This window comes from Dipteris shenzhenensis, chromosome 23 (genome assembly GCF_047967505.1).
Source record: "Dipteris shenzhenensis isolate YYH24624 ecotype China chromosome 23, Dip_SZ_1.0, whole genome shotgun sequence".
Taxonomy (NCBI): Eukaryota; Viridiplantae; Streptophyta; class Polypodiopsida; order Gleicheniales; family Dipteridaceae; genus Dipteris; species Dipteris shenzhenensis.
Window position 1 is genome coordinate 41,540,359 of NC_141618.1, and position 7,017 is coordinate 41,547,375.

The 7,017-nt window shown below is 44.0% G+C and overlaps 1 pseudogene; it reads right to left on the reverse strand.

Moving 5' to 3' along the window:
• Nucleotides 1-3,971: 3,971 nt before the first annotated feature.
• On the reverse strand, nucleotides 3,972-5,402 carry LOC147887387 (pentatricopeptide repeat-containing protein At3g02330, mitochondrial pseudogene; annotated as a pseudogene).
• Between the last annotated feature and the right edge of the window lie 1,615 nt (nucleotides 5,403-7,017).

Below are 7,017 nucleotides of genomic sequence, written 5' to 3' on the forward strand. Positions count from 1 at the left end.
AGTCATGATTGGGCGACGAACGCGAACACAAACTGGTAACTGGTGAAAGGCGATTGGCGGAGGATATGGTGGCATAATAGGGATACCACCTGATGTGGTTGCAACGAAGTATGGGGAAGAGAGCTAGAATCTTCAGAATGCTCGTCAACTCCAACAACACTACTACTGATTTCCTCGTAGTCCAAGGACTAAACAGAATCCTGAGAGTGACGCGATTTGCAGTTTCTATATCGAGCTTCTCGCACAGACATGTACCGCAAGGGAACGAAACAACATGGTCACGAAAGCATTCGAAGGTTGAGAGTAAACCATGGTCTCCAAATTGTTATTGAAGGTTTGAGGGTTACCCATAGTCACCAAAGTGTTAATGAGATTTTTATGCTACGTTAACTAGTCGTATTCTCTCACCAATAGTCTTCGATGGTGTGGCCCGAGCAATTGCAAATGTTGCAAAATCGGTCCGCGACCGACATTTGGTGGATGTGCAGCCATTCGTTTTGCATTTGTGGCACTAGACTTCCCCCTTCTTTGGGTTGCCTTGGATGCCCATTTTCTCGAGCAGCTTCTCGATCTCGTCTTTCGTGGTGTCGTTCTTGGCCATCTTCTCTTCTTTGGTCTCTTCCTCTTTGCTGCTCCTGGGTTCTCGAACAACCAAGTTCTTTCTTGGAGCTTTACTTTTCCTTTTTCTAATGCAATTACTGTTGCATAGGTCGGGTCCTAGATCCAGGTCCTCATTAACTAGGGCCTCAAAGCTGCTTTGCCTTGTTGAGCTGATTTGTGATCACCCGCATCCTTGCTGCAAAATAACGTCTTGGCCTTGGTAATCCTCTTTGTTGGATTTATAAGGCAACCTTTTCAAGGAAATTCTACACATGGGCTCTAGGATTCTGCCCCTTGGTTTTAGAACTTCACTCGTACTCTCGGTCTCATATAGGGGAACGGGCCGAGGGAGGCCTTTTGAGGAAAGTGCCCGACCAATGGCAAGTGACCGCAGACCGCGAGCCAGTGGCTGGACACTTTCCGATAGGAAAGAGCCAACCATGGGCCATTCTCCCACGTCGAGGGCCTTGGGAAGGCCCATTCTCCCACATGGAGGACCGTGAGGAGGGTCTAAGGGGAGTCGCAAATGGGCCGATCACGTTGCCTTGGTCTTCCCTTCGTTCTTCTTTTTAGCACTGCGGTGCAGGTAGTGCTCTCCTTATACTTTTCTTCAAAAGTGTCCCTCCAATTATTTTAGCCCACATTTTATACTTTCTATTATGTACTTGTACTCGCTTGTCTATTGTCTCTCTTTTTGGCCTGCCATGGGTAGGCCGTAATGAAGATTGTGGTTTTGAGATGGGAAAAATAAAATCATTGTTATTGTTTATGCTCTGTAAGGTGTTAATTTGTGGTTGGTACACTTCTAGAGTATTGGTGATTTGGGGTCCCCTTGTATGACTTTTGAGCCATTCTCATTTACTCCTCTTTGCACTCTTAATCTCCTTCTTGTTTTCACCCTAGGGCCTCCAATTTTATGCTCTCTCTGGGCATTTCACTCATGCGGAGGCAGGCCTAATGAATGATAAAAATATCATTCACCTTGTTGGTCTTGTTTTCACCAATCTTGTAGGCGCTCCTCTCTTGTTTTGTTGTTGGCTCTTTCCATTTCGAATCAGCCTGCTTGCTTTGGTGCTTTTAGTCACACTCCCTTCAGCCTCTCCACCTCCAGCGTAGTACTTGAGTTATCTTCTTTCAATGGCTCCATCATCCATTGCTCTTGAATCACTTGCACTCTAGTGCGTGTGATTTACACTTTCCAATAGGATCGTTAAATGCTAACGTTGAAATGTCTGGATTGTGCTGCGGTTTGATCTGTAGCCCTGTGATGCCCTTCGTGCATCTGGCTGGCGAGGTAACTACCGCCTTGCCATGGTGGATTTGGAAGGAGGTCGAAATCTGTCTTTGAAATATGTGGACATTCATGCGAGGTCCCCTCATGGACGACAACCTTTGGCTCTGAGAGGATTGTCCAGATTAATGATGGCATCTTTCCCCTCGAAATAGCCTGTTTTCGGACTAAAGTACATGGTGGACATATGCTCCAGTAGCAAAATTGAACATGGAGTTGTACTTCGAGTTGCAAGACCGACTCAAATCGATGAAGGATCTATTTGAATCTATCACACAGCGTCTATGAATGAGCACTATGGCCCAAGAGGAGAGATGCACCCATGAACAGTCCATTTTAAGCGAAGAGCAATAGCTTTAGCAAGACTTTTGTAACTAGTACTGAGTATGGTGAGAGGAGGCCAATCACTAGCTTTCAGCTTGTCAGGTCTCTTAGAAATGAATTTGAGTAACCCCAAATTGACATCTGCGGGAACGAAACCTGAATCACACTCGTAGCCAGGTAGTCATCTTGAAGCCTGAATTTCAGCAGGCAGCCCATCAGGCCCAGGAACCTTTTCATCCCTCAAATGTTAGACCTTGTCAGGGAGATTTCTCTAGCAAATTGAGATCACTTTTTGACAAACCGGAGGTCACAGCAGTTGCTTGTAGCTGGCTTCCCATTCGGGGGAGACACGAGACACATGGCATTGATCCAACACAATTCTTGAAAAGGTCTTGCTAATTTTAGATGGCTGTGTAACCCAATGACCATTTCTGTGCAATATCACGTCAATATGTTCCTGCATACGCCTCTCTTTAACAAGCCACTTGATCTTGGCTCGTGTTCAAAGGGATAAGCATGGATCAACAATGATCAAGTTCTTGCAAAAGCTGAGTGAGAATGGTATCCTGAGACTGGACTTTGAGTGCCTCTAATAAGAATAAACGAGAGGCATCTAAATCTTTGCCTTGATTAGCAAATTCAGGCGAGGGCGAAATCTGACAATGCCTCGCACTCCTGCATCCCACCGAAGGATAGGGTCATAGATCTCTGATGTGGCCTTCTTCCATTCCTCATAAGCCCAAGGCACTCAGACCTGCATAAGTGAGAAATATTGAGTCGAAAGGGGACATCAAAGGGTTTACTGGTGTGACAAGAAAAACAAAATTTCCCGAGAATGGGATGGTGGTCTGAGACAGCTGATCCTGCCAAAACCTGGCCCGAGAAGTAAGGGACTGCCACCAACCATCATCCGAAGCACAAAGTCGATCTAACTGAGCAGCTCAAAGTGGGGATACTGCTGCTTATTGGACAAACTGAAGCCAGCAAGCCCACCATTTGTGGCAATCCACAACCAAATTTCTCTATTAGGTTATTCCATGCTTCCAATTCAAGGATGCTTTTATCCTGTAGAGGATGAGATCTATCTTCAGATCTGTCTATCTAATACCAAGTGACTTGGATCTAGCTCTTCCCAAGCTCATGCAATACAACTCCCAAGGGAAGTAAGAATTTCCTTAACTAAGCTAGCAAGGTGCAGACGAGTTCCATGCTTTAACCAACAGGTAAGCTTATTTCCACAATCCCTTCAATTGATTTTTTCCTCACATAACCCTGACATGGTCAAAGGATATCATCCTTTACCTCTAAAAAACCCTCTGTCTTGACTCTTGGCACCGAGCACATGCCTGCTAAACAATAGGCACCAAAGAAGAGGTTCTCTTATCATAGATGAAGTGTATATCACTTTTAATTCACCAAGAAGACTCTTCATCCGTGTAAGAATGAGTACGATTTACATTTCAGCAAATGATAGTCTCAGGATCAGCATAGATTGGTAACTATGCAACAATTATGAAATACCAACTGATTTTATCTGGCATGTACAGTTTTTCCTTAGGTGTATTGGTTAGGGAGCATCCAACAGACAGCCAAGCTTGTCTCTGTGCCCACACAGAGCGTCTTCCTTTTTGTCATCACATCTATCCCCATGGATTGAATCATTTGCTCTTCCTCTGACTTTGAAAAGGATTATTCAGCTTTTATATGAATATCTATGCACCTTCCAATAAGATCAATGACACCAGCTCTGTCATGCTTAAGCGTTCTTTCTCAATAGTGCAATCTTATTAATGTCCTCCCACATGTGAGCATCGGCATATATGTTTGACATGGAGACATATGCCGCAGGAAGCTTTCCATTTAATCTCACCAAACTTTCATAAGCATGTCTTGCAAACTCTACATTCTTCCACTTTCGACAAGCACCCAACATGGTTGACCATATGGCCACGTTAGGCTGAAAAGGCATCTTCTCCACCATTGCTACTGCCTTGTCCAATTGGCCTGCACGGCCTAGTAGATCCACCATGCAAGTGTAATGATCAATAGTCGGGATAACACCATATTTTTTGCTCATTGCCTGAAAATACCTCTGGCCCTTCTCCACTAGACCCACATGACTGCATAAAGTAAAAACAACAAGAAACGTGACTCCATTTGGCTGTATGCTTTCCTGCTTCATCCTTTCAAACAAAGAAAAGACAATCTCACTGTCTCCCTTGTGAGCATATCCTGCTATCAATGCATTCCATATTACAATGTCCCTTATGGGCAAGGTATCAAACAACTGTCGGGCATCACCCATGCTCCCACATTTAGCATACATGTCAATTAGACTACTTGCCACAATCGTGACAGTCTCAAACCCCTCTTTGCTTATTTGAGAATGGAGTTCCTTTCCAGTTTGTAGAGCTGCAGTGTTGGCACATGCTTTCAGGATAGCAACAAAGGTAAGGCTATTCGGTGATATACTGCACTCCAGCATTTGTGCATAAAGTCTAAATGGTTCCTCACTCTCTTCTTGTTCAGCATAGCCCAAAATCATGGTAGTCCATGTAACAACATCACGTCGAGGTAACTCATCAAAGGCACTGCGTGCATCGTTCATGCTCCCACACTTTGTGTACATATCCACCAAGGTGGTTCCCACAAATACATCAGACTCAAAGCCGCTCTTTGATATGTGGGAGTGGATGGCTCTACCTTTATTTAGACATCCTAGATTTGGGATCTTAGCATAAACTCGATTCCCTTCTTCCAATCCTGCCAGGATACTGCAAGCGTTCAATCCGCCAATAAAGGTTCGATGATCAGGTGTGACGCCTTCCTGGTGCATCCGTACATACAAGTTTAGAGCCAATGCACCTTCTTCTTGCTTGCTATACCCAAGGATCATGGCATTCCAAGAAATCACATCACGATACGGCAGTTGGTCGAATACACGCCGTGCATCCGCCATACTTCCACATTTTGTGTACATGTCCACTAGGGTGGTTCCCACAAATACATCTGCCTCAAAGCTACCCTTTACAACATGGGAGTGGATGGCTCTACCTCCCTCCAGGTATCCTATGTTACGGAATTTCCCATCAACCTTTTTCCCCTCCTCCAGCGCTGCCAGGCTAGTGCAAGCCTTCAATGCTCCCACAAAAGTTCGATCACTGGGCTGGATACCTTTCTTGTGCATCCTTGAATACAATTCCAAAGCCAGTGCACCCTCTTCATGCTTCGCATATCCCAGGATGATAATGTTCCACGATGCCACATCGTGATGTTGCATGTTGTCAAACACGTAGCGAGCATCCAACATGCTCCCACGCTTCGCATACATATGCATCAAATTGTTGGCCTTGAGCAGTGGAAGCTGAGCAAAAACTTCCACCGGCTGCGCCTGTATTTCTTCAACATCATGGAGCTGAGGGAACCTCTTATGGGCTGAATGTCTTGAGCCAAAGGAAGGACTGCTGAGTGGCAGCCTAAGCGGTCGGCCCATCAACCATGGGCAGGCAAGCACCAATCTGCCCTGCCTTACACAGGAGAAGAGTCAAGACCCCATAAAGCTTGCAGGAAACATACACATCCAAAAGAACACTCACATATACATTCATACATACATTTGCACATAGATATGTGTCTTGTGGGTACACGAATTTTAGGCGGGTTTCACAACCGTCCGCAGACACGTTACATGCATCGTCCGTGGCTTTTTGACACCAGAACGAGTCTTTGAATTAAGGTGTTTTACACCCTTGTCCATGCGCGGGAATGCTGAAGGCTCATGGATGGGCAAGATTGTCCCCCGACAGTCTAATGCATTTGTTGCATCTTGGGCGCCCAATACACAAAATTGATGTGCCACATCAAGTGGAGTTGGTCTAGTTGTCTTGGGGGACCCATATTCAAACCTAGTATGTGGGCTATTGATTGGTAGGGTGGTGGAGAAAATTAGCCATATTTTCATAAAATGATTATTTTGATGCATGTAACTCTACTAAATGGTGTAACATGATAAATATCTCACTCATGTCTTGCCATTAATTTGATATGCTCCATGTCCTTCACATTATTTGCTCTCCCAAAGGATGTGATTTTAGTGTTGCATTGAAATGGATCCACAATTACACACTTCTTATACAAATTAACAGAACCACCAAAGTAATTCAAAGCGCTTATCTACTTAAAAAGTAATACAATTTTGGTCCTTAAATGGGTAAAGCTCAAATATTTGCACTTTGGTTTTTAGCCTATGTGCAAGCATAGAGTAAAGTTAGACAAGAACATCACAAATTTGATATCTAATAAAAGGGCCAAATAGCACCGTAACTCACAAGGAAAGAGCAAGGAAAGGGAGAAGGCAACACATTTGTTAGTTGTTCAAACATTTCTTAATTTTTGCAATTCCCAACTGCTTTTTCTTGCAAAAAAAATAAACAAGAAAAAATGTTAACTAGATGAAAAGTTTCGACCCTTTGCCTTTTGCACTGCATTTCCAAAATTTGGAAAGATTGGACATTGTGATGGAGTTGAAGGGGCTAGAACTTGGATATTGTGACTCTTAGAAAGAACAACAAATCTAAAAAACAAGATGGCTTTCCAATTGTCTCGACTTCTTCCCACCTATAACCTATCCCTTTCAATTTCTAAAAGTTATTTTTCTCATCATATCTATATTGAATTCTTCCCATTGGTGCACTTGTCCCTTTGAGGGACCTTCCCTTGTGCTCTTGGTGCCCCTCAGGCTCTCTTTGAATGTGCACAAGTTTTCATTCTTGTCATGAAATTCCAGGCAAAGTCCTTGTTTC